Source organism: Mirounga angustirostris, unplaced genomic scaffold (assembly GCF_029215605.1).
Source record: "Mirounga angustirostris isolate CCGP_5_RB_7025 unplaced genomic scaffold, mMirAng1.0.hap1 SCAF_4, whole genome shotgun sequence".
Lineage (NCBI taxonomy): Eukaryota > Metazoa > Chordata > Mammalia > Carnivora > Phocidae > Mirounga > Mirounga angustirostris.
Window position 1 is genome coordinate 157783805 of NW_026991712.1, and position 27890 is coordinate 157811694.

General features: G+C 46.8%; 1 protein-coding gene across 6 annotated transcripts in view; it reads left to right on the forward strand.

The window, feature by feature from the left end:
• The window catches only part of HIVEP3 (HIVEP zinc finger 3), a 449883-nt gene that overhangs the window by 89453 nt on the left and 332540 nt on the right, over positions 1-27890 (forward strand). For all 6 annotated transcript variants that reach the window (XM_064589326.1, XM_064589332.1, XM_064589331.1 and 3 more), the window contains one exon: positions 774-885. The gene's annotated coding sequence lies outside the window, so the exon portion shown is untranslated. The remainder of the gene's footprint in view (positions 1-773; positions 886-27890) is intronic.

The following is a 27890-nucleotide window of genomic DNA, read 5'->3' on the forward strand; positions in this document are numbered from 1 at the left end:
AGGCTTCCTGGTCCTCTGACAGCAGTTAGGGGCTTTCGAGGGGTGATAGGTGTCCCCTGCATTGTCTGACCCTGTGAATATGTGTGTTCAGAAGTGAAGGATCATAGTGTTTACATAAACATGCTTATTAGTCCCCGAGAAGCCCATCACTGCAATAAATGTCTCTAGGTTTATACCTTGCATTTGCATTCTCTCTCTCTCTTTCGCTGTATTTTGTTCAAAAGCCACAGATAAATGAAATCATTATCACTTTATGCAATCCTGCCCTGTGGCTGTAGGCATGGGACTAGCCTCCCTGCGCTTGGAGAAATAGCTATTCAAAAGTGGTAATTGGTGTACTGTATCTTTAAAAGGTTAAAACCCCTTTCAGAAAAAGGTCTGGACTCATAGTGGAAAAGACAGGCGAGGCATGGGTTGGCTCTGGATTCAGCAAACAGCTGCTGATTAGATTCTGTGTCTGCGGTCTGAATTTATTCCGTGTTTTTCAGCGGCAGGAATTCAAGAGGGATGCTACTGTTTGGGTTTCTGATCGTGATTTATATTTATTCAGAGGAATAACAGAGGGTGGATCTGTTCCCGGCGTGAGCATGCTCACAACCAGCCGACTCTCCCATTATCCAACTGCCTAGTTTGGTGCTTCAATGTACATGTACATTCTGTGTGCATATGTGTGTATACAAACACGCATGCATGCCTGGATGGACATATGTATGCACACGTTATTTTTTAAGGACAATTCTTTCAATAAGGTCTTTACCCCTTACTTGAAACAGGTGTTCATGAAAAAAACGCACAAATTCCCGACTGACCGGAATAATTCATGAAGAAGGGGCTGGATCCGTGGGTCAGAGAACACAGGACCAGTTTGCCATCCCAAGGCCGAAGGTAGGGGACTCTGGATTTTTATTCGGCGGATGGATTCCGTGCGCTTGATTTTATTTATTGTGTTTTTTGCCTGCGGCCGCCACCGGGAAGTGAAATCGCGGGCTGCGATTCCATCTTGTCGTTGCCTTTCTTGGGCAAGGTGTCCGGGTGGGCGGCCGCGCGGCGTGCGGTGCCCTTGGTGGGCAGAGCGGCTGCTCGGCCTGGTGCCGGGGGAGCGGTGCGAGCCTCGAGGGACCCCCGCGCGTCAATCCCGGCGGCGGCGGCTGTAACCCGGTGCGCGCCGCGCGCTCCCCGCTCACCCGCCGCCGCCCCGCACCCGTGCCCCGGCCCCCCCACCTCGCCCCCCAGCCCCAGGCTCGCTCGGGAGCCTCCGCGGCCCGGCGGTCACCTCGCCGCCGCGGCACCTGCGCTGCCCGCTGCTGCCCCGGGGTGGTTCAGGGCCACCTGAGCGGTCTCTGCTGCCGAAAAGGAGATTGAGTGCGGGGAGATGCTGTGTGCCAAAGCAGAGGGAGAGCTTTCCCTTCTCCCCTTAATCGCCACCCCCCTCCCCATGTTCCTAAAGCAGAATCACAAGCTGCCTCCCCTGCAAACAAAACCAAACAGAAACCAAACTCCTGCTCTGTTGGGGATTCTTGCCTTACCGCTAGCAAAGCGGGTGCCCCCCTCTCCAAGCTGTGCCCCACATTTTACCATCTTTTAAAATTAGAAACACTGGTGGCGCTGAATGGCCCCGGCTGAGACTGCACGGGCTGCCTGGGGACTGCTGAGCGTGGCGGACAGCCTGAACCCGCAGAGACTGGGACCCAAGTGGTGTCGAGGAGCTGGGAGGCCGCGCGTTGGTTTCGTTGAGCGTGGCTGCCTCGGTTTACGTTGCAGGTCAGGACAACTTCTGTGGCTCGGCCGTCCCTGGAACTTTGGGGGCAGTGGTTGCAGGCAGGAGGGTCTGTTTCTGGCAGCCCTTGGCATTGCCACAGCAGCAGGGAAACGCACCCCCCCCCCCGCCCCCGCTCCAAGCCACATCTTGTGCTTTAGTTGTGTTAAAACTGGCTCGCTTTCTGGGCTTTGGGGGTGGGGGGTGGCGGAGAATGGGGTGTGTGCTGAACTGATCTCCAGGGAACCTTCTGCAGCCCTTGTCTGTGTGATTATGTAACTCCCAACTAATGATCAGACCGTGTGCCCCAGCAGCTCCCCATCGTTTCCCGGTCCTCCCCCGGACTGAAGGAGTTGGGTCCCACGTTTAAGATGTTTTTATGTAACTATGTGTATGCTGGGGGGCAGGGAGAGTGTGGGGAAAAGTGGAGCAATTTGAGCAACTTCTGTGACACACACAGGGGCAAAGACCACGTGTTTATTGGGGACAGGGTGGCATTGGCTTGGGGTTGGTGTTGATCTGAAGACCCTCCCACATCCCTTTCAGCTAGTCATTGCTTGTCTGAATTTTCCTTTGGTCATCCCGCCCCTCTTTAGCCTGTAGAAGGTTGGAATCACCCATGCAGGGCCCCTTGGGTTCCTCACTGAAGGGAGAGCACCATCCTGAATCCAGGGTGACCGGCCCAGGCTCACTTGCTTTAGGTCCCAGCTGTTCTTCATGCCTACCGGAAGGGAAGAGTTTCTGCCCCGCTGGGGTTTCAGTTTTGCTCTGGGGTTGGGCCACCCTGTGGGGCTTGAGAAAACCTCAGAGGCAGCTGAGCTGCTTGGCCTTTGCTCTTTAAAACTGTGATGACTTTGGCAGAGGCCGGAGACCCTTTGCATTCTTGCATTAAAATGTTGTGGGGGTTTTTTGGGGGGCAGATAGGAGAACAGCTGTCCCACTGTGATATGGAGAGCTGCAGGCAGGAGGGGAAGGTATGGATGACACTTTACTCTCTGTTCTTCCTCCCCATTCTGCTTAGTGAAGGCACCCATAAGACATAGAATTGTCACATGGGGCTCCTTTATCACACCCCTTAGCACCTCAGCCTAGGGCTGTTGGGTAGACTTATTAATTTGATGGGAAAGTCTGGCCTCTTCAGGCTAAACTTGTTTTTTTCCCTCCAGCACCCTGGTGGGTCTGCTGTCAGAGCCAGCTACTAACGTGTCCACAGGGCAGCAGATCAGGCTGTGTTCAGCTGGCTCCGTGCTTGGCTTATCTCCGCCCCTTGTGCTGCAGAGGCAGCCACCCTCCTTGGAGTGGAGAAGGGTGTGCTGTGTTCGGGGTCCTGGCCAAGTGGGCTTTTGAGGCGTTGAGTGTGTAAAAGTTCCCCGCAAGAAGAAGATGCATTTAGTCTGAAGTCCTGGCAGATTCCAGGCCCCAACTTGATGGGAGATAACGGAGAGAAAGCCGTGTGACAGCTGGATAGCTTTGAACTTGCCTCCCACTTCCTGCTCTTTGAGTTCCTGATGTCTTTCAGGTTCTTTTCTGCCTCCACAATGTCCACCAGGGATGCTCTGACATGCTGTCCTTCTTTCCGTTTCTGGGGGGATCAGAGCATGTTTGCAAATCTGCAGAAGCCCAGGGAAAGTAGGGCAGGGAACACTGGCTGCATGAGCAGGCAGCGCTGGTGTTTCAGGCCAGGCTTGGCCACATGTTGACCAATGTTGTGTTTTATCTGTAAAGTGGGTATCCTCATCATAGCCTTACCAAGCCCACCGAAATATCTTGAGCAGAAAATGACACGGGCTGAAAGGTAACATGTGCTCTGTAGCCAGCCAGGATCAGGATAACATCACAGCAATCTGAAACTCACATTTGCACAATTTCACTTAGCCAGGGGGGATGTCATAACGTCCATGAGCTACAACTCATAGATTTTGACCACTGCAGAACATTTCATACTTTCTTTCAGGAGTCTTCGTTTATGTAAATTTCTAAGGGGCTTGGTTTTAATTTGCCAAGTACCCCTAACAAATTGGAAGAGATTGACACAGTATAGTATAGGGGTTATTAAAGTTCTTTCGGTTAAGTGCCAGTAAGAAGTACTAGTAACGTAAGAAACAGAAAAAATAAAAAAAATAATGAAATAAAATTTAAAAGGCACAGGAATTAAAAGCATAGAATTTTAGGGTTATCTAATATAAGTATTTAATATAAGCAATACAATGAAATTTTATGTATCTTGAAAGGTCTTCCGAACTCTGTTTTGTAGCCTAGTAACTGATGCTCACAATGTCCTTTATGCATCAAGAACAGTTTGAATGACATTCTGTGTGTCCAGTTTAAGAAGGCATGAGCTTTTGCAGTATACCCCAAATGCTTTTTTTTTTTTTTTAGCATGATTCTTAAAGGAAAAAATGCATTTATGAAGGATAACAGAACCCTTGAGGTTTCTGGACAACCAAGGGCTTTCTGATCAAAATCGTAACTGTAAAGCACTCCTGTTGAAAGTAATTGAGAACTTTATGACCTTTTGCTGAAATTTAGCAGGGAACCATTATGCTGGTATTAGCAGTGCTTATGTTTTAACGTTTGATCTACAGAAAATACTGAGAGGGAAACATGGGAGCCCCAACCTGTCTTCTTGTGACCAGAGACACACTTAGAGCCTTCCCACTTGGTGACTTTAGTGCTGGAAATGATCAGAAGAGACCCAGTGATAGAGAAGACAAAGTAGGAAGGGTCACCCCTAGTGGCATGGGTCTCTTACGTCAGGGTAGGCTCTGTGGCCTCCCTACTACCAGTGTGCTGTTTAAAAACTAGTCAGAAAAATGAGTTCAAGATGTCATGACAACACTCTCAGGCTACACTGTGGTGTTTATGCAATTCAGACACTGTGCTCAAAACTGGAAGGATATCTGAGTTACACCAGTAGAGCTCAGCTTTGCCTGACCCAATGCCAATTTCCCAAGTTAACAATTTACTCCAAAAACAAACGCAATAGGAAAAACAAAAGCAGAGGACAGTGAATTGAAGGCTGACACTTTTTAAAGAGTATTTTTGAATCTGATGCATATGTCAAAAATGTGAAGACACTAATTTAAAGTAGAACTGGGGGCACCTGGGTGGCTCAGTCATTAAGCGTCTGCCTTCGGCTCAGGTCATGATCCCAGAGTCCTGGGATTGAGCCCCGCATCATCCTGCTCCCTGCTCAGCGGGAAGCCTGCTTCTCCCTCTCCCACTCCCCCTGCTTGTGTTCCCTCTCTCGCTGTGTCTCTCTCTGTCAAATAAATAAATAAAATCTTAAAAAAAAATAAAGTAGCCGAACTGTTCAGTTTCTAGGTACACATAAATTCATCATTTGGTAAATCATTTGAAGACACTTTTGAACTCGCTAAAAAAAAAAAAAAACCCTAAAACCTGTTGACAATAGGCCATTGAGTATGATCAGAAATGCTCAGAACTGTCCAGAAGTTCCATATATATAAGCAAAGGGTTACTGATGTACTAATGTAGAGAAAAGGGTATTCTCCAAAATCAGGGGGCTTGGAAGGCAGAGGAAGTAATGGTGGGAGGTGACTGAACCCCACTCCCCAGAGGGCTGCCCGTTTGGGAGGGTCCCACTTGGGAATATGTGCTCGAGCCATAGATCCAGCTTGTTGATGAAAACCATGCCTGCATAGTGATGTGATTCTTCCCGTCATTACTAAGTGTTACAAAGTACCAGATGTGGCGGGCATTCTTTTGAGAAAAAGGACAAGAGTGGGGCTTTACATCTACAAAGATGTGCAGTGGAGATGAACTGAAAAAAATGCCCCTCAGATTTGGGGAGTGAAGCCTGGGAGAAGCACAGGGAAGTTTGTCTCAGGAATCTTGGGAACTCTCTGAACGTACATGGGTCCTTGAATTGGGGTTCAGGGTCAATTTTTGAAAAAACGAGTAATGTGTGCGTGACTGTTAAGCAAATAATAGCGATGAAGAAAAATAAAAGTAGTGTTAGAAGTGCAAGACATGCTCTGCTGAGCCTCTGTCACGAAGGTGAGTCTCTTCAGCCATTCATGGGACTCCCAGGCTTGGCATGAGAGGCTAAAGCTGTCTTAAGATCAGAGGATCCCTGATAAAGAGGAACTGATTGAATTTTAAAAGGAGAAGAATTCTGAAAACCTCCTCAACCCAGAGTCAACACAGCAGACCCTGACGTTTTCTATGGCCCGATCTCAACCTTTTGGCAGATCCCCACATTTGCAAAGGCAGAAATATTTGCACAGGCCCTTGGCTTCCTTCTGAATCAGGTTTCTGGCCAGAGAGAAGAGATTCCCAGGATTCTTTCCAGGCCACCGATTACTTGCCTTTTCAACAGGCACTCAAGGAAATAAAGTTTATCTCACTTCCAGAGAGTTTCTCTTTTCCTGGCGGGCTCCCTCTCTAGCTGAGAGACTTGATCTTGCCCTGTAGCTTTGCGATGCAGCGTTAACATTTAATACTTCTGGAGAAGAGATTTTGCCATGAGGGGTTGTTCACCAATAGCTGAAAAAGTAACTTGAAGCTACAAACGCCAGGCATGGCTGGAGTTGCTAACAAACCACATGCGTGCAACCTCCCAAACTCCCTGCACTTCCTGGCCCTCAATGTATACTTAATACACTCTTAGAATCTTCCCCTGACTGTCAGCAAATCTCGATGAAGAGAATTGGGGCATCACATAGCTGAGGCATATGGCAAAGGACTTAAAATGAGAGCATCACCACTGAAATCTAGGCAAGAGAGACAGGATGGAGTCATTTGCTCCATGCCCTCATTTTAAAGATTTCAGAATTTCAAGAGATTCCAGGAGATTAAAAACAAAACAAAACAAAACACCCCAGCATTGTGATTATGATTACATTAAATAAAAGAGTCAGAGCGAATGTATTCTGGAGACTGGGCCTTGCTGCACCTTACTGGAGAGATTCTTGCAAGGATGTTTCTGAAGTGATTTGGGTGGAAGCTCTTAGAATTTTAAGTGACTTTAAGAGCTCCATCAGTTACAACTGAGGAGATCATCTTTGCCAAGCAACTAGAAAAGATGGGGCAGGAACCACAGCAATTTGTCATAGGAGTGTCTTATTAAGTTTTTCTCCATGAACTTCTTTTTAAGTAGCGTTGCTAAAATAGCCACTAGATTCAAAAGAACACTTATAAACTGTATATAACGTGTAAAGGTACTTAGCAGTCAACTTACAAGAAATGTTACTCTTACCTTTGAAGAGTGGTACCCTGATCCATCCTGTCCCATCTCTTTCCTTTTGGGATAACCATTTTCTGGATATTTCTGTTTCTTTTCCCCATGCTTTTTTTTTGTTGTCTTACCCCCTTATGTTTTGTATCTCTAAACAGTATTCTAGTTGTGTATGTCTGTGAACTTTATAGAAATGGAATTATACTGTTGGCATTCCTGTGTTCTTGTGTTCATAGTTAGCCCATGCAGACCACCTCTCCTGCTCTGGTTGCCACACTAGTGAAATATTTCCGTATCTGTTGGTGGTAAATTGATCGCCTGACCACCCGTCCGCAACCCACCGCCCCACCCCGAGTGCCCTCATGAGACCTCTTCAAGTCCCTTCACCTTCCTGGAGGGAGTCACACCTGGCCCAGCCGGGGGTCCTGGGACCCAGCTCCCACACAGCGTCTGGGATCCCCTCTGACTGACTATGGCTCGACTAGTCGTCAAATGTCTCATTCCTGGATTTGTTCATGTTGCTGAGTGTACTAGCTGAAATTTTTTCACTTTGTTGAACTGTAATATTCCACTGAATGAATATATTGTGGTTTACATATCCTATTATTAACAAACACTGAAGTTACTTCCACTTTTTTTTTGCTATTTTAAATAATGCTACTGTGAGTATTCTTGTTCAAGCCCTCCTGGTGAACATGTATGTGAGCTTACTTAGGGAATATACGGAGGGGTAGAATTACTGGTCATAGACTGTGGGCCTCTTCAGTGCTACTAGACTAGTTCAAAATTAATTTCCATTATGTTATGTGAATTTTATCTCAGTAAAAAACTAATTTCTATTGTGTTTGACCAGTTTCTATACCCAGCTGCAGTGTATAATTGTTCCTTTTGCTCTGTATCCTTGCTAGTACTTTATGTTTTGTTGGATATTGTCAGAAATTTTTGCCAGTCTTGTGGGTGTATAATAGTATCATATCTGCTTTTAATTTGTATACATTTGATTACTCAAGAGTTTCAGCATCTCTTCATATGCTTGTTGACCTTTTTGGTTGTGTGTGTGTGTGTGAAGTGCCTTTTCAAGTCTCTTGTCCATTTATTTAAAAATTGGGTAGTTCGTATTTTTCTCATTTATTTGTAGAAGTTATTTATGTATGCTGGACACTATTTCTTAGTGTTGGAAATACCTTCTCCTAGTTTGTGAAATATTTCTGGACCTTTTTTAGTATTTTTAAAGTGGCAGAAGTTCTGAATTTTAATGTAATAAAATTTTATCAATCTTTCTTTTATCACTGAACTTTTTGTGTCTTTTTAATGATGTCTTTCCCTATGGCAAAGTCATAAAACAGTCTCTTGTATTGCCTTTCTAAAGGTTTTAATTTTGCCTTTCATGGTTAGTATTTTCCCTTGAGAATGATGTTCTCTATGGATTTGATATTCTTTATCAGAATAAGGAACTACCATTCTTCAGTAGTTTGCAAAGTATTTTTTTTTTTTAAATCATAAATAGATCTTTATAAAATACTTTCTCTGCATTTTTGGAGTGAATTTATGTACTTTTTTCTTCCTTTACTTTGTTAATGTCTGGTCAACTATTTTCCAATGTAAAATTAATCTTGTTTTCCTAGAATAAACCTGACTTGGTCATGGTGGATTCATTTTGTTATATATTGCTAGATTTGTTTTACTGTTATTTTGTTTAGAAGTTGTGCATCTATGGATGTTCATTCATGAATGTATTGGACTGTGATTTTCATTTGTCATATTATCCTTGTCAGGCTTTTGTATCCAGTTCTGCTAGACTTGTGAAGTGAGCTGTAGAATGTTTTCTCTTTATTTCTCCTCAAAAAGAGTTATGTAGGGCTGGGATGCTTTCTTCCCTGGAAATTTTTAACCTCTGATTCAGTTTCTTCAATATTTATTGGTCTGTTTTCAGATTTTAATCTTTTTTTTTCTGGAATTGATTTTGTAAGTTAGATTTTTTTTTTTTAGGAATTTATCCATTTGTCTTGAGTTTTCAAAATTTTTACCATAAAGTTATTTATAATATGCTTTTTTATCCTTTTAAGCTCTGTAGCATCTATGGTGATGTGTCCCTTTTTCACTTATAATACTATTGTGCCCTCTATATTTTTTTGTTGAATACCGTTTTCAGAATTTTGTCTATCTTATTAATCTTTTAAAGAATCAGTTGTTGACTTTGTGATCCTGTCATTTATTTTGCTTTCTAGTTAATTAATTTCTATACTAATTTTTATTATTTTCTCCATTCTAACTTATTTAGGTTTGGTCTGTTGTTCTTTCTGAACTTCTTAAGTTGAATGTTTGACTTTTTTCCTGTTATGAACATTATAGGTTATGTATTTCCATTCTAACTTCATGACACAGTTTTTGATATGGAATATGTTTGTGTCATTTGGTTCTAAGTATTTTATGATTTCTACTGTTATTTATTCTTTGACTCATAAATTATGTGTACCTGTGTTTCTTCATGTCCTGACCTCTCTTTGTTTTCCTGCGTTGTTACCTTTTTTTTTAAAGATTTTATTTATCTATTTGAGAGAGAGAGAGTACGAGAACGGGGTGAGGGGCAGAGGGAGAAACAGACTCCCCTCTGAGCAGGGAGCCTGACACAGGCCTCGATCCCGGGACCCCAGGATCATGACCTGGGCCAAAGGCAGACGCCTAACTGACTGAGCCACCCAGGTGCCCTGTTGTAAACTTTTCAATAATGATTTCTAACTTAAATGTATCATGGTTGGTAAATGTTGTTTGTAAATTTTATTCAACCTTTTGTATTTACATTTGTTGAGTCTTACTGTGTGAGGCTTAGTATGTGGTCAGTTTTCACAATGTTGCATGGATTCTGTCATTGTTAGATATAGTTCTGTATAACTCTACTGGATGAAACTTCTTAACTATGTTGTTCAAATCTTTTCTGTCAATCACTGATTTTTGTCTGCCTGATCAATTAGTCATTGAGAGAAGTGCATTACAATCTCCCACTATGATTGTGGATTTTTCTTTCCCCTTATGGTCCTGCCAGTTTTTTGTTTTATATATTTCAGGCCTTTGTTAATATGTACCTACAAGTTTAGAATTGTTTTATCTTTCTGGTGAATTGGATCTTTAATAATGGAGTGGCATTTGTTTCTCTAGTGATTCTTTAAGTCTTTAAGACTTTAAAGTCTATTCTGACTGACGTTAATAGAGTTCTACCAATTTTGCTTTGTTTAATATTATCTGAGGGAGTATGAAATACATTTTTTTAGAATTTTCTTATTTGAGGGTCTGCTGGTGACAAGTTCTCTGTTTTTCTTTGCTTGAAAATACAATAACTTCTCCCTTGTTTTTGAGAGCTATCTTTTCGGGGTAGAATTCTAGGTTTTCATTTATTTTCTGTCCAATACAATGAAATTATTACTCAAACACCTTCTGTTTTCCACCATCATCTTTGAAATCTACTGTCAGTCTTATGTTTCTTTTGAGAATAATCTTTCTTTTTTCTCTGACTACTTTTGAATGTTTGTTTTTTTGTCTTTGGTGTTCGACATCTTCACAAAGATGCACCTGAGTGCATATTTCTTTTAGTTTCTTAAACTTGGTACTCATTAGACTTCCAGGATCCATGTGAGAGTATCATTTATCACTTATGGGAAATTCTCAGCCTATCTCCTTAGGCCACAAAAGATGAATCTCAAGGTCACTTTGTTTGGCAGAGATCCTCAAACTGGCTTTAAGGCTTGGCTCCCATTCTGGGTTCTAGCTTTTACTTACTTTTCACTTGCTAAATGTATCTTATAAACTTCCCAGCTCATTAGTCATTCAAAAAGATATTTCTCTATAGTATCCAGTTTTCTTTGTTGTTTTCAGTAGAGGTGCCTACATATCTAGTCCACAGGGTTTGTAAGTAAAAGTCTACAGAGTTTTCTCTGTAGAGAAACTCTGTAGAGTTTTCTTTAATACCCCACCTACTAAACCTTAACACTTGTCAAACATGAAAGACTATGCTGAGTCTATTGACAGGATAGATGAATTGATACACATTTATTTCAATGGTCAGTCTATTCCATGATTCATTCAGTAGATATGATGGCTTGTTCTTAGTAATGTACCTTGCACAGGTTTCTTCCAGGCGAAGATAGAAGACTAACTGGTGCTAGTGGATGGAGTAGGGATGTTTTAAACCTGTGAAGAAGAGTCTTACCAGAATAGAAATGAGTGACATTGAGTAGTTAACAGTTTAGCCTTTAAATGGAGAAGTTCATCCGCTGTTAGGGGATTAATTCTTCTTTCTTGGTAACGTGGGAGAACTGATGGATTTTTAGCTGATTTTCAGTTCCACACATTGACTGTCCTGTTTTGACAGGGCATTTCTTCTGGATGCAGCTTTTTTCCAAACCTGGAATAAGAGTTAATTAGGATTAGAGATGGTCTCTTTGCTTTTCCACTCACTAAGGGCTAAATGCTCAGAATTGTTACCTTTCCTCTTCTGGATAGCTAGGGTTTATTGTTGTTGTCGTCCCCCGCCCCACCTCCGCTGGGTGTTGGGCCAGAGTCCCACCTTCATGCTACCCTTATCTCTTCATTCTTAGTTTGTTATTGAATGATAGGCCTTCCCACCTGGGGACCAACTCTCTTTTGCGGGCAGGGGCGGTGGGGCAGAGAAAGAAGTGCAAGCATCCAGTTCTCTAAGACTGGCTGTCTCAACTTCCAGCAAGCTGGACTTGGAGACAGCTGACATCCCCAGACCCTCCCACTGTCCATGTGGCTGGGTTGTGCTTGGCTGAACTCAACTTGCATTCTTTTTGGCTGAGAGACTTTATAACTCTCTGTTGCTAGGAGGGGTCTATCTAAGAGAGCCCTGACTGGTTACTCTCATGTGGTTTACTCCTGGGAAGGTGGGCCCTGCTGCTCACTTCCTGATGTATTTCTGAGCGAGGGGCTGTTGGATTGTCATTGTCCCCTTCCCTTCCTGTGAGCCTCCTAATGGTGGGGCATAGCAGATGGACGTTCCGGCTGCCATGGGCCCCCTGCAGACCCACCGAAGGGAACAATGCCAGTCTCTTCTTCTGTCCCCATTCCTGCTGCCTGCCTGCCCTGTTAACTTCTGCGTTCACCTCTCATCCGGCTAGGGCAGGGCTGCCCCTGGCATTAGGGAGCCTGGCAGAAACTGGTTGGGTGAAGGCTTTCTTCTCTCCCTCCATCCTTTTCAGGGTTTAAGATGGTAGGGGCTCCTCTTGCCACTACCCCAGAGCAGTACACCAGAAAGCATTTGCTTTCCCTGTTCTCTCTACCTCCTTTTCTCCCCTGCTGCATCCCCTCACCCCTAACCCCATTTCCAAAGGTTTTAGAGAGAACAATTCAAGGGTGAATGATATTTTTCCTGGACAGAGACAAATGACCGCCCTTCCTCCCAAGGCCAAGTAATTCTTGGAAAGGTGTTTCCTCTTTTGCATCTAATATATGCATACTTTCTATCTGGGAGGCAGAAGCCACAGAGGAGCCCAATGAGAGAGCCTCGTGGGCTCACCAGCCTTCTCTGTGGGTCACTGGCCAGTTTTGCTGAACAGCTGCCCCTCTGAAGTAGGCTGGATGTCTGATCATTTCCACTAATTTGTAACGGCAGTGCTGGAAATGCTTGGGGCTCAGGGGCCTGCCACTAGCTTGGCATGGACAAGGAGAGAGTAGGCTTTCAGGAGAGAGAGGAAAGGAGAGAGGGAGGGAGGGAAGAGAGAGGGAGGGAGAAGAGAAGCAAGGAAGGAGGGAAGGAGGGGAGGGAAGAAGGAAGGGGGGAGGAAGGAAAGAGGGAGAGAAAGAAAAGGAAAAAAAAAAGGAAATAAGCAAAAGAAGCAGAACATATATAACTCTCATTCTGGAACCCAGAACATCTCAGGTGGGACTGGATGACATCAAGTCTCTTTTTGAAATTGAGCATAATGTACATATAATAAAATCCACCCTTTTATGTGTACAATTCAGTGAGTTTTGACAAACATCTCCAGCCACACCACAGTCAAGATACAGGACATCTCCACCATCCCCTAGAAGTTCCCTTGTGCCTGTTTGCTGTCCGTTCTTTCCTCCCACCCCCTTCCCTGTGCAACCACCGCTCGGGTTTCTGAAACTAGAGTTCTGCCGTTTCTAGAACTACAGAGAGATGGAATCTTACAACGGGTGCTTTCATGGCTCCTGACTTCTTTCACTCGGGACAGCGCTCCTGAGACTCATTTCTGTTGTGTTTATCAGCAGCTCGTTCCTGCATGGCCCTGTCACACTCCCGCATGTGGAGGTGCTGCCATTTCTTTGTCCCCTCACCTGCTGAGAGACATTTGGGTTGTTTTCTGTTTGGGGGCTACTGTAAATAAAGCTGCCACGCACATTCACAGACAGGCTTTTGTGTGTACACATCTTTTCATCTCTCTTGGGTAAATACTTAGTCGAGCTTCTTTCCTTATTTGTCTCTCCAGAGACTGGAATGCCCGCTTTATCTGTCTGTGCGCCCATCAGCCTGTCGCCAGGTGGCCCCTTTTATTTCCTTTCTTATGAATGAGCAGGAAATAATAAAGAGATTTGGACACCACTCCCTGTGCCAGCCCCTCGTGCATCCCTCAGACACTGTGTTCTGATTGTCTACCTGCTTGATACCCTCTCTAGACTAGGAACAGTGTGGCCCAGGGATTGAGAGCACGGGCCTTGGAGCCAGACTGCCAGAGTTCACGTTCCAACTCCAGCACATTCTAACTGTGGGACTCTGGACAAACTCCTTAACTCAGTTTCTTTATCTGCAGAATGGGTATAATAAGAGTACCTACTGAATGGCATTGTGAAATATTGATAGATAGATAGATAGATAGATAGATAGATAGATAGATATGCTTGACCCATAATAAATACTATGCTGTTGAATAACTCGACGAATAGAAATATCAGGGTCTGGAACACACATGGTGGGATCTCTTCTTAGCAGCTCATGATGGGACCAGAGCAGTTCCCATCAACCGCTCTGTTGCCTGACATCCCAGCATCCAAGTTCCCATTGGATAACAAGCACTGCCTTCACACTGGGTGGACAGTACTTTTTTTTCCCCCTTGTCATCTGTCAGCTCTTCTTCTAGCTGGGGCTCTAGCTGCTTCCTTTTAATTCTTTTTTTTTTTTTTTAAGATTTTATTTATTTATTTGAGAGAGAGAGAGAGAGATCATGAGAGGGGGAGGGTCAGAGGGAGAAGCAGACTCCCTGCCGAGCAGGAAGCCCGATGCGGGACTTGATCCCGGGACTCCAGGATCATGACCTGAGCCGAAGGCAGTTGCTTAACCAACTGAGCCACCCAGGTGCCCTTCCTTTTAATTCTTGAATTAAAGTTCTGTTTTGGTTCTTTTGAGTGTTCATTATGCTTTGAAAACATAACTACAAGTTGCAAGGGAATCCCACTTGTTTGCTTTGTCCCAGTTCCGGGTCCATGCACATCAACCACATAGGCAGCAAGGCCTGGAAAGGCCCCTCCCACACCCTAGATCCTCATACCCTGGTTTACATGAATCCTCATGTATCGCAGGGCTTGAAGCCCTATATTGATTAGAGATACGGCAAAGGGGGTGCAGGCCCAGGTATATTTTCCTATAGTTCTATCAAGGATGTAATTGTCAGGACCCTGATAGTAGTCAGGGGTGTGGATGTCCATCCCAGACCCTGTCATCTCTGCAGGTCAGGAACTGAAGCTCTCTTTGAGTGGTGACTCTCTTCTTAGGGTGAGGGATATGAGGTCCACTGAGTACATAATTGGAAATGAGGACTTAGCCTAACAGGCCTATGTTCCAGGAAACACTTTGTGGGTCTGCCCTTTTTCTCCAAGAATGAGATGAGTCCGGGCCAGAGTGATCAAAAGAACTAGAGAAATCAGAATGTGGGACTGATGTTTGATATTTGCCAAAGTGAGAATACTTCCAAAGCACAGTCTTCTGTGGGTCTGTGGGGAGTGTTTCTGGAGTCTGGGAGCTCTGAGCAATACAATGTGGTAAGCACCTTTTACGGGGCACTCTGGATAAAGCATGGTGTTCATCTCCATTAATGCACGCTGGTGAATTGGAAGATGATGTGCCCTTATAGCAGTGATTTCCATCTTGGGGTGTTCTGATTTTATTGGTCTGGGGTGAATCCTGGGCAGCTGGACTTTTAAACACTCTGGAGCCCAGTGATTTTAATGTACAGCCAAGGCCGGGTACTGTTTTAGAGACAAGGGAATTGAGCCTTCAGAGGTCAAAGTCACGAAGTCACGCTCGAGGTCATACATCTGTGAGTGGAGGTGCAGGATAGGAGCGCAGGCCTGTGTGACTGTGTTGCTTGGGACTGGGCGCCCCATTCTGTGTGCTGATCAGAAAGGTGTCAGCAGCTTCTCCTGGTGCCGGGCAGGAAATGATCAGTAGGGACACAAGGATGCTGATGGCTTTCCTAGTGCTTCTGTGCTGACCCAACACTCTTTAGAGTCTGAGCACATGCGTGCTCTGAGTCTGAAAGGCTTTCGGGACAGAAAGTCGCTGGCCTTGGTTCCTGGCCAACTCGGGAGAGGAACACGCCATCCGCCCGCAACTCTTGGTCCATGCCTAGGTTGGTCACATCTGGGTCCAAGAAAACAAGGGGGGATTTTCTTGATTTTCTTTTCTAGTGACCCCATAGCCAGGCAGGGGGTCTTGGTCCTTCCCGAGCAGAGCAGGATGGGAGACAAATCAAGTAAGTAGTGATTTTTTCCATCCCTCGCCTCCAATAATACCTGTGGCAGTGGGGACTCCCAAGAACGGAGCGCTTACTGTATGCACCAGGCCCTGCTCTAAGGGCCTGACACAAATGACCTCCTTTTATCCTCATAGGAATCCTGTGCAGTAAGTGCTATGATTACTGCATTTTTCAGACAGGGAATGTGAAACACAGAGAGTCCAGTGGCAGAAATGGGCACCATCCCAGGCGGTTGGAGTCTGGGGCTCACTCTTAACCCATCAAACTAAACTAAATCCCTCCCAGGGATCCTGACTTTGCTTTGTGTTTTAATTGTTTTAGGACTGTCACCTGGTGATAGATTAGCTTCGAGCACAGGAGGCATCTCTCCCTCTCACCATGTCTGGCACAGAGCTGGATTCATAGCAGATATTCAGGAAATATTCGCTGGTTGATGGATTCTATTTTATTTCAATTGATTTCATTTCTGAGGAGTCTGCCGTGTCACAAGCTGTGATCATCATAAGCATGTTCCAGGAGTGTAATACGGGTTACTCCATTTTCTTTTTTTTCTTAAGATTTTTAAAAATTTATTCATAAGAGACAGAGAGAGAGAGAGAGAGGCAGAGGGAGAAGCAGGCTCCCCGCTGAGCAGGGAGCCCGATGCGGGGCTCGATCCCAGGACCCTGGGATCATGACTTGAGCCGAAGGCAGAAGCTTAATCATCTGAGCCACCCAGGTGCCCCAGGTTACTCCATTTTCTACTTCTTGACTTGTGAGTGTTTCCAAATGCTCGACGTCCCTTTTCAGAGCTGCACATTGCATCCAGTGTTGGCTACGGCACTAAACTCACACCCTTAGAGTTTTCCAAGAGGAGCATTTCTTCTGCACACTTCCAGAGCAGATCGCCCTGGAAGGGTTCTTTTCCAGAACAAAAATGAGTCTAAATGGTAACTATCCCTGGGCCATCAAGGCCCCAGGAATGGAGTTGTTTGTATGGTGGGCTCTTCCAGGGTAATCCACACAAAACTCTGTCCGGATTTAGTAGCAAATATTTTTGGCACTCTGCCCAGACACCCTTGGCTCACTTTGACGGGTTCTGTGCACCCCTCCCTCCCCTGCAGCTTCTGTGGCTTTTGCCCCTGTCACCTTCTTCCGAGTATTGTCCTCTTGCCAAGCGAGCCGGAGTATCGGTGGCCATTATGAACTAACTGGTGCGGGAAGATGAAAGCTCAGCTGCCTTGCCCTGGGGAGGATGCCAAACTCTGGAGGAGGTACGATTTAGACTCCAGATGTCTCCTGGAATCAGGCTGAGGCTGGGACTTCACCTGAGGTCAGACCCCAGCCTGGCTCCTCCCCTTCTCTGTGGGCTCTCCCCACCCTTACCCACTTCCTGGGGACATTTCTTTGATGAAGGGAGACAAGGGAGCCTTGTTTCAGGGCTTGCTGTGGGGGCGCATGCCCTAAGTCCTGGATTGGTGGGTTGGATGTCATTTAAACCAGAAAATACCCTCCAGTCTCTCTCTTAAGCTTTTGTGTCTTGCACCTGCCCTAACTCTCTGCCTTCTCAGGGCCCCACCCACCTCTGTTCTTCTCACCACTGGTACATCCCCATCAATGGCTTCTGCTGGCAGCCCACCCGCTTTCCAGCCCCCTCTCTCCCTGCTTATGAACCAAACTCACATCTACTCTCTGATTCTGTTTCATTTGTCCAGTATTCAACAGATCTTTATTCTGTGCCAAGCATTCTTCTAAGTATGGGCTGTACAGTGTGTTTACCCTGACAGACCTTCCCTTTCCAGGGAGGGAAGAAGATAGTAAATAAGTAAACAAATGAATAAGCAGGGTGATCCTACGTTGAGCTGCAGGCTGTGTAGGAGATACACTAAGTGATGTGACAGCCAGTGAGCTGTAAGTGCATGTCTTACCTCCTGCTTGCTCTTCAGGCCTTGCATGCTGGTCCCCAGCTGCACCTGCTCCTAGCGAGAACACCTGTGACCTGCGTATCTGTCAGTGTCAGTGACATCGTTCAGACTGCATTTTTCTTGCCCTCCAAGCAGCATTTTATTAAGTTTAATTAAAACTCTAAATCTTCTTTTCTTCCCTTAGCCTCAGAAGCACCATCCTCTGCTGATGTTCTTCCTCCTTTTCTGGCTGCTTCTGCCTGGCCACCTTTGCCACTTTCTCCACCCCCCTGCTTGGTCATTAAGAGTGGGAGTGCCCCAGAACTCTCTTCTTCCTGTGGCCGCTCTCCCCGGGGGAACACTTCACCTCCCCAGTGTCTGTTTCCATGCATCCCGTCTGGACCACCCTTTGGAACACCTGACTTTCAATACAACCATTTTCTCAACTCTACTGGGGTGACTCAGCACGTGTACAACTTGGCTCAGTATCTGCTCACCTGCTCCCCCCACCGCCGGCCTTTTGCCTTTGAGTCTCTCCTCTTCAGACATCCCCTGTCTCAGTAAGAGGCACCCCTCTCCCCCCAGGTGCTTAAGCCAGAAAATAGACTTCACCCTCTCTCCTTCCCACCACCCGTCACATCTAAGCTATCAGTCACCAAGGGCCATCGATTTCTCTTCCTAAGGACATGGGTTGGAGCGCACCCACTTGTCCATTCTGACTTCTACTTCTCTTGTTCAGGTGCTGCTCCCCTACACCTGCCTTGACCCTTCCAGGCTGTTCTTTGCACTGGCCCTGATCATGTCAGAGGCTTTTTGCTGAATGAAAGAACTGAAACTTCTTAACACAGCCTGTTCACCTCCCCACCCTCTTCTCCGCCACTCACCCATCGCCCCTCCTCCAGCCTTCCTGAATAGCATGTTCTTTCCCAGTTATGAGCTTTGCATGTGCATCCCCTTTTCCCTGGAAAGCATTTCGGTGAGGCCCTTTGTGGCCAGGCCCACCTTGTTTGTGAAGGAGCTGCTTTCTTTTTCCCTGAAGTGTTGTGATCGCTATGGGGATAGAGGTGGGGAGGGGAGGGGGGTGGGAGAGACCACTGCTGTTTCTCTATTCCCTGTCTTTTGGGAAATTTGGAAGAGATCTAGGCTGTGGCATGCAGGGGATAGGGAAGGGGCACAGAGTGGGGAGGAGGGAGTGGGTGATGTCTAACACAGGTGCAGGCAAGAAGGGGGTCCATTGTCTGTAGAGGATTTAAAAGCAATTATAAAACCAATGCAAAGTCTGTCTGCTTTTTACTCTCATCATGCACAAGAAATTTAAAAAAATATTGATGGGATACTTTTTCGCACAGGAGAGGACTGTTCTCCTCCTCTTCCCTGGGTCTAGGAGTAACTCCTGGAGTCACCAAGAAATAGCAGGAACCATGGCTTACTGACCACCATGTGCCAGGTGCTTGTTAGGTTTGTTAGGATGTTTATCACATGAACTCATAGCAGCCCTAAAAGACAGGCATTATTGGACCCATTTTAAAGGTTAGGAAGCTTTAAGGAGACCAAAGAAGGCAAGTCGGCTCAGGCACGTCTCGAACTGCCAGTGGGGAAGCCTTGCATGTGGGCGGTTTGTCCTGAAGCACGTGGCTGTGTTTGGCCTGGTGCAAAGCAGTCTTCCCGATCTGGTTCTGCTTTCCCTTGTGGCCCTCACGAGGCCTGTGCTTCCAAAAAATTTGCTTTAGGAAAGGGCTTTGGAATTCACACCTAACCCCCAAACGTTCCGGACAAGGTCTGGCCTCACCAGCATGCCAAGGTCCTGCTGATAGGGGAGAAGACCCGGGCCTGCAAGCATTTGGTGCAGGGACAAGGAGGTAGATTTGGAGAAAAGTCGGGCTGGATTTGAATCCCAGACCCACCACTTAAGTGACCTTGGGAAGCTTATTGTCAGAGCCTCTGTCTCCTCATTGTAAGAATGGGATGATAGTAGAAACGGACTCGAGAGAGCCTTTGGGAGGGCTTAATGATTTGAGGGCTGAGATGCCATCATCACCGTACCCATTCGCATTGGGTATCAGACTCTACAGTGTATGTTGAGCTCATGGCAGAGGAAACGATGTGTAATAGGCATGTGACTAACATTTCCCTCCACATGAAGGGTCCTCAGAAGCAATGTCCACATTGATATTTTTAGGGGGACACCCCACCCTTCAGTGGGGTCCACGAAACAGACCAGAGGGTGCTAAATACTCCTGACCGACACGGAAACCACATCAAATGGGAAACCAACTTTCTGGTTGGAGCAGTTTCCTGGTGGAGGAAGGGCTTTTTTTTTTTTTTTTTTTTTAACAATCAGTAAATGGTTATTTTCCCTGGATATAACACCTTGTTAAAAAAGGAACGTATTGATATAATTGGAGACATCACAGCAGATGTTCGATTTTTAACAGTTGGGTTTTTTTTTGCATTGCCTCTTGGAAGGGAGCATCCACCAATGCAGGCGCCATGAGTTGGCCTTCAGCGTCGGGTCCGAGCCTCCGTGGCAAGGATGCTAGCCCGTGGGAGTGCGAGCATGGTGCTTCCTCCTTGCAAAGAGCCGGTGGATGGTTGGTGTATTAATTAAGCAGTGGGTTTTTAATGCTTGCGGAATGAATAGATCTGCTCTGTCTTCTAGCCTGGGAATCAGAGCTCTTAGATTTTATGTTATTTCCCCCCAAACAATCAATTCTTACAACACTCCTGTGAGAAAATAAAGCCTCTGTTTGCTTCAGCTGGAAGGAAGCTTTGTTTGTCTCTCTTCCTACCTGTAGAGACGTTGTTGCTTTCAGAAAGTCCCACCTAGCTGGGGCTCTGGGCTCCCCTGCCTTCATGAATTCTTAGAGAGGAAACCTTTCCGTCTGCTGTGTCTCTCCAGCGTGCAGGGGTGCGTGTGCATGCAGCCTTATTACCTGCGGGCAGGCCGACCTGAAGACACAGCTCAGCCCTGAGACGCCCCCAGCACAGAAGACTGAGGTCATTCAAGGAATCATCTCACCTGAAGAGTTTGGGCCTCACCCACAAACAAGCTGTCCCGGAGGTTGGGCCCAACAAAGAGTCTCTCCAAGACCAAACTCTAGTGAGGCTCTTCCAAGCTCTTTTCTACTAGGCCTCAACATTTAAGCTTCTGTGTTATTTTCTCCTTTGTCCAGTTTTGGCAAGAACCTTGCTAAGTTGGTTTTGCCAGAATCCCCTATCCTCTGTATCTCTGTAACCCTTACTATCTGGTTGGGTTCCTCATCCTCCACCTTCCCCGGGTGAAGGCTGCTCACCCTGGCCTGCCTTCAGCAAGAGGCCTGCTAGCTCTGTTTAGCCAGAATGCCCCCCGGCTCCTGAGGTTTCCTTTCGGTAGTTTCCCACCCACTGAACCCCACTCTGCTCCTAGGCCATCAATCCCCCTCTTCCTTGTTGTCCTCAGAGTTGAGCCCAATCCTTCTCCGCTGCTGCAGACCCCCATTGCTGTGGTCCCTACACCTATCGCATTGTCCCCCTAAGTAAAGGTATCGAGTTTTCCAAAGTTTGGCTTGGTAATTACTTAACTTGCTGTGCTTCCAGACCTGACCACACTAAAGCCTGTTGTGGGTTTTCCTTTTTGTACTGAGTTGCTGGTGCAGTGTTAGTTTCTGCTTCTGCAAAAGGCCCAGCCAGGGTGCTCTTATAGTGTGCATCTGAGAGTGTTTTTCAGATGGCTTAGGAAGGTCTGCTGATCTGTTAAATACAAGCAACATTTACCATTTATTTCCAAATAGACACACTTTGGACCTTCCAAAGCCAACATGCAGAGGACCGAGGCGGGGGGTGGCTTTGGAGAGGGGCTACAACAAAGATCAATGTCAGGTCTAGGAGGTCACTCTCAGTGACCCTGTGGTGACCATCCTCACAGAGCCATGACATCAAGGAACATTGTGTTGGCGTGGATTAATGCCAGCCTCGCTAGGGCTTATTTTCAGTTTCTGAACAAACATTTTGGTATTGTCACATGTTTTGAGAATGGAAGCGTTTGAATGTTTGCCATTTCCTGGGTGTCGGAAGGGAAAGAGAGAAAGCAAGTGGCATGATCCTTCTCAGTGTTCAGTGTTCAGGGTTAATACAAACAACATAGGGTTAACGCTAAGCAAAGGATGAGAAGCCACATTTGCTGTACTCTTTTATATCAGGGACTGAGTTAGGCATTTAATAGATGCACATTTTAAGCTATAAGGTAACCCGAAGAATGAGGTCATGTCAGAGGCAGGTGGTGGCTCCAGCTCACCAGGTATGAATCCTGGTTCCTCTGTTTACTAGCTGGGTGATCTTGGCCAATTTACTTAACTTTTCTGCACCTCAGTCTCCTCATCTATAAAATGGGGACGAGGAGAGTACTAGGGCAGAGTGTGGTTAAGAAGATTGAGTGAGTTGGGGCACCTGGGTGGCTCAGTCGTTAAGCGTCTGCCTTCGGCTCGGGTCATGATCCCAGGGTCCTGGGATCGAGCCCCGCACGGGCTCCCTGCTCAGCAGGAAGCCTGCTTCTCCCTCTCCCACTCCCCCTGCTTGTGTTCCCTCTCTCGCTATGTCTCTGTCAAATAAATAAATAAAATCTTAAAAAAAAAAAAAAAAGAAGAAGATTGAGTGAGTTCGTATGTGCACAGTGCTTTGAATAGTGCCTGGCAATTAGAAGCTGCTATGTGAGTTTTGTTAAATAGACACAGGGTACGTGTGGCCCTGAGAAGTGACGTCACTTGTACGAGGCCCCTGAGCTCGTAGGTAGTGGGTTGGGATTTGAACCCAGTGCTCCCTGGAGCAAGGTTTCTCAGCCTCAGCACTCTTGACATTTTGGGTCAGATAATTCTTTGTTGTGGGGGTCGTCCTGTGCTTTGTAGGGCGTGCGGCGGCATCTCCGGCCTGTGCCCACTAGGTCAGGGGCAGCAGCCCAGCTCCAGGGGTGACGACCCAAATGTCTCCAGATATTACCACATGTCCCCTGGGGGCAAAGCTGCTGTTGGTCGAGAACCACTGAGCCGCAGGGGCTACCACTTGGAGGGTGTAACAATAGGCTCATTTCTCAGTTCTAAGGTGAAAAGCCCAATTACCCGGTATCACCTTTTTTCTTTATAGACCAGTGGTCAGGGAAGGCTGGGCCCCCGGTTGGCTGGTGTCTACACACGCAGCAGCCGAGAAGCCTCTGCATCTGGGCCCAGGCCAGCGGCTTCTCAGCCACAGTTGTGAGATGTTTTCTTTTCTTCCTATGGTTAGGCGGGATTTCCACAGGTCCAGAAGGGAGCCCATAAGGGAGGTCCAGCCTGGGGCTGGTTTGAGGTTCTGTCCGCGGCAGGCAGGGCTGGTGTCTGTGTGTGTTCCTTGGAAGCACGGCTGGGGGGTTTCACTGGAGGCGGAATATGAAGGGTCCCAGAGCAGAAGGGTCAGCAGACACGAGGAGGACTAATACCCACGGCTGCTGGGCCAGAATGCCACCCCACTAAGTACCCGCTCTCATTTGCCTATTTCCCGGTCTTGTGTTCACGTTGAGGCCTTTTCCGTGCTTTCAGTTGCCCAAAGTGTAGCTTGTGGCAGTGATGGGCAGACGTGGGATGTGAGCAGAGCGCCCAGCGGAGCTAAGTTAAGCTCCCTTTGCAAGAAATATGCTGGCCGGCCACTCGGTGTGTGACCAGGTTGTCAGAAAACTGAGTTAGCGCACCTGTTGCTCTGGGCGAGGGTAGGGTGGGGTGGGGGGAGGGCGGAGGTGTGGGGATAGTTTTTTTTTTAAGATAAAGCTCTAGTGTTTGGGCCAACGTAAAGAGAGCTACGCCGGCTCCTATTCAAATGATAGTTTTTGTAGGTTAACGGTTTTAAATCAGTACTCACAGCTTGGGTGTCCCAGATATTTGGTTCTGGTCCAGATCTTGCTCTTCCTTTGTTTGGGCGCAAGCTCTTTTCCCAACATGCTGTAGTCCTGTCCAGTGGAAACTTGATATTTGCCCTCGTGTCCCATCGAGGCTGGGAAACAGGCAGTTCTCCAGCGCTGACAGGTCTGGAGGTGCCATTCATCCCTCACAGACACTTCTCTTTGGTGAGTTTGACTCTCCCCCTTTTGTTTGGAAGGCCGTGGCTTTTTACAAGCTATAAAATCAGGACACGGGAAGGCAGGTTTGTAGGGTATGTTGTGGAAGACAGCTCCTCAGTAAACACCGTTAACCCCTGATCTCTGGAGGGCTGCCTCCTAAGTGAGCTTGTGCTCTAAAGCAGCCCAAATGGATTCTCAGAACAGAGAGAGCAAGGGGATCGCCAAGGACTTCTAGAGAGTGCAGTGAGTGGGAGTCTCACCCCGCCCCCCTTGGGAGGGAGCCTCATTTGTTCAGCTAATATTTGTGGATCTAGCCAGGCACTGTGCTGGGGACACAGTGACGGAAGCCTGCAGGAGCTCCTGGTCCAAGGGGCTCAAGTAGAATCGATACCCAGAGCAGGAGAGGGCAACCCCTCTGTGAGCTTGGCCCTCAGCACAGTAATGTAGGCCATCCTCCTTTCCGTTTCCCCCGATGCCACTGCTTTATGGTTGGGAAGCACAGTGAGGGGAAATGAGTGCGTGTTTTGGCAAGGTTAAATTAAATCTCTGAATCCCTCCATTTGGATACAAACTGTCTTCTGAGAGTAAAAATAAATGTGAAACCCAAGGTTGGGAGATACGTTTGGGGCTTTGAGTCTATGGTCTGCCTGTTTCCTTGGTTTTCTCTGTGGTCCTGCCCCTTTGCTGGAATGCTTGTCCCTGTCAGCCCAGGGCTGAAGGGGAAGACCAGCCAGTTTGGTCACATAGATCAGACAGCAGACAAGTTCCCTGGCAAAGGACCGGGTTGTATCTAAAGCCAAGGTGGTCCTTCCAGCTGAGTGCTTCAGTGCAATCAGATAGCAGTGGTAGTCTGGGGACCCTGGAGCCCCTGGGTCTAGAAACTGTACAGGTCAGCCCATGTCTCCGGCTGGCCTGCTCATTTCAGGGCTCCCCTGTGGGGAGAGTAGGGCTGTAGGGAAACTGTAGGCCTCTCAGGCAGACTGATGTTTCAGATCTCTTCTTTATAGATTATCTGATAATTATATGGTGAGGAACATGAGTGGTGCCTGAGCCAAGTATTTATTTCCAGGTCGGGGTACTGTCTTCTTGGGCCCAGCTAGGACCCGTGGATGTTTTGCAGGTTATGGAAGGAACCATGTACAGAGACCAGAGTTAACTACCCCACATTTCTCATGCCTCTGAGCTGCTCTAGAGCCTCTTAGAGGGTTGTCTCCCAGGCAGTTGCCTGGCCAGGGCAGTTGCCTGGCCCAGTCTTGGAGTCAGGATTCTGGAATCAGGCACATGAGGGCTTGAATCTTGGCTCTGTCACTTACCACTTAGGTGATGGACAGAGGGGGAGGGGGGTGTTCCTTCAATTCTCTGAGCCTCAGGCTCCCCATTTGTGAAATGGCCAAGGATTAAATGAGAAATTCTAGTAAAAAGGCCCATAATGGGGCGCCTGCGTGGCTCAGTCAGTTCAGAGTTTGACTCTTGATTTTGACTCAGGTCATGATCTCAGGGTCGTGAGATTGAGCCCTGTGTCGGGCTCTGCGCTCAGCAGGGAGTCTGCTGGAGATTCTCTCCCTCTGCCCCTCCCCCCACTCTCTCTTTCTCTCTCTCTAAAAATAAATAAATATTTTTTTTAAAAAGGGGCCCAGAACAGTGCCTATCCTGTGGTTCTTCAAAACTTAAACAAGTTGTCACTTTGCCCAGGAATGAGGCTCTTTCTGGCTTTGGGGTCCCTCCTGTGCACCCCAAGCACCCTCTATACCCTACAACTTATACACTTGTCTGTTCTCCTTTAGCTGTAAGGTTCTTGAGGGCAGGGGCTGTGTTTAGCTTTCTTTACGGACCCGGTGCCTGGAATAAGGCAGCCAACCCAGAATGCTTATCACACCCCAGGCTCAGTTCTGAGTACTTCACACCTATAAATTTATTTAATGCACACCAGGGACCCATGGGTCGGTGTACTAGTATTATCCCCATTTTACAGACAAGGAAACTGAAGCATGGAGGGCATGAGTAACATGGCCCAGGCACACAGCTAGTATGGACAGAGCCAGGATTCAGACCCAGGGAGGCTGCCCCAGAACCCGGGCTTTTACCCGCCTTGCAGGGTGTCTCCTAGGAGTTGTTCAAGGGGTGGTGAATGGATGGGGCAGGGTTATTATTAGCAGTTAACTCTGGCAAGTCGCTTATCTCTTCTAGGGCTGTTACTTTGTTAGTGCGTGCAGGTCAGGGTTCTTACGAGGGTGACATGGGAGTGATGAGCGTGGCGGGAGCCGCTGTGTCAGCAGGGTCCCCATCGTCATGAGTCCTTTCTTCCTCCTGGGAGCTCCGTGCTAGAGCTGCAGGTTGCATACTTCATTGCCCTCCTTTTTGTGGGGCTTCCCACCTTTCCACTCCCAGGCACCAGAATGTAGGAGAAATGTGGGTCCCTCACTCTGCCAGGCCTTCTTGCTCTAGAACTCACCGAATGGGTGCTCTTGGCAGCCCTGAAAGCAGCTAGGGGTACCCACTCTGCCATTGAACGTCAGAACACGGGACGCTGGGTGCATGATTTATTCCCGAAGTCAGGCCCAGCAGGAGCGGTGAAGCAAGGTATCCCTTCAGCCCCAGGAGAAAGGGGGTGCTGCCCTTGACACCTCTGCAGGGTCTGGACTTGGCAGTGGTATTTCGGGGAGTGGGGTGGCAGTGGAGGGAGAGGTAGGATGCAGCCAGGGACTCTGCACTTGGTGTCTGGAGACATTTCTGCTGGGCACAGCTGTGACTGAGGCTCCCCAGCAAAGTGCACTTTAGAGTGTGTGTGTGTGTGTGTGTGTGTGTGTGTGTGTGTGTAGAGACAAATAATTGTGGTTCTGGAGCTAATATTTCTACTTCTTACTCTTTCTCAGGTGTGATTTTTTGGAAAAGATTTATTTGTTTATTTGAGGGGGGGCAGAGGGAGGGAGAGAATCTTTAAGCAGACTCCATGCTGAGTGCAGAGCCTGATGTGGGGCTCAATCCCAGGACCCTGAGATCATGACCTGAGCTGAAATCAAGAGTTGGATGCCTAACTGCCTGAGCCACCCGGGCGCCCCACCTGGGTGTGATTTGAATCATTTTCTTGGCTTATGTGTCTAACAATGCGCTTTTTCTCTGTGAGGCTCCCCACACCAGCCAGCCTGGGTTCTCCTTCCTCTCTGGCGTTCCCTTGGCCCTTCTCTGTAACAAAGATGCTCCACTTTGCTTTTCTTTCTGGACAGGCCTTCCTTTCTGCTACTTCTTCTCCTCTCCTCGTATGTCTGCCATATTTACCCAAAAATGCCCTCTGCTTGAGAAGAAGAGCTTAGCTGTATCTTAATAGCGAATATTTAAACCAGTTGAGCTGAACAATGGAACTTCTGGGGATGATGGAAACATTCTATATTTGTACTGTCCAGTACAGTAACCGCGACCCACATGAGGCTGTTGCATACTTGAAATGTCGCTAGTACAAATAAGGAAGTGCATTTTTAATTCTGTTTCATTTAAATTAAATATAAATAGCCATATAGGGTGAGCGCCTGCCATTTTAGATGGTGCAAGTCTGGGGAATATGGCACCTGGAAGAATCAAATCAGGTTCAGTTATGTTGTGTGGGAATGTGGGATTATCTGTCCTTAATCTGGGCACTTGTTTGTCATAGAGTCAAGTTTTGTCAGTGTCAGGTCCTCAAAATGCCTCTTACCTGCCGACCAAGGTGAGGGAGAAGTCTAATGCATTGGCCACCATGATAGAGCTTGTGGCTGATTTATCACCCGTCACCCTTCTCCACTCCAGCCTAGAGTGCCCAATGTCTCGGTGCACAATGGGGTGAGTTGCAGAGAATTCCAAACTCAAGGTACCAAGTCCTCCAGACTGGGGTCTGCTACTTCCTGGTTGGATGATGATTTCACCTTCAGGGATGGATCGAGATTTTTGTAGGGCTTGAAGCTTATGCAAATTTTGGGCACCTCTTTAAGAGAAAAAAACATGTAAAATCACAAATACAAAATGAGGTACAATTGTGAAAATTTACTTAGAATGAGAAAAGAAATCACATCCGACATAAGTTTTAAAAGCCTGACGTGTATCACAAACTTTACAAAATCCAGAAAAACAACCAAATGTTTTTATGAATGATTTGCCTACCAAACCTCTATACTTTTTTCCCTTAACATCTTTTGGCTGAATACTCTTTGATCACCTCTTCATATGATAATGACTTTGTAATTTTTGTAAAGGGAGACTGAAAAGATCATTTAGTTTTTCTCCTAGCATG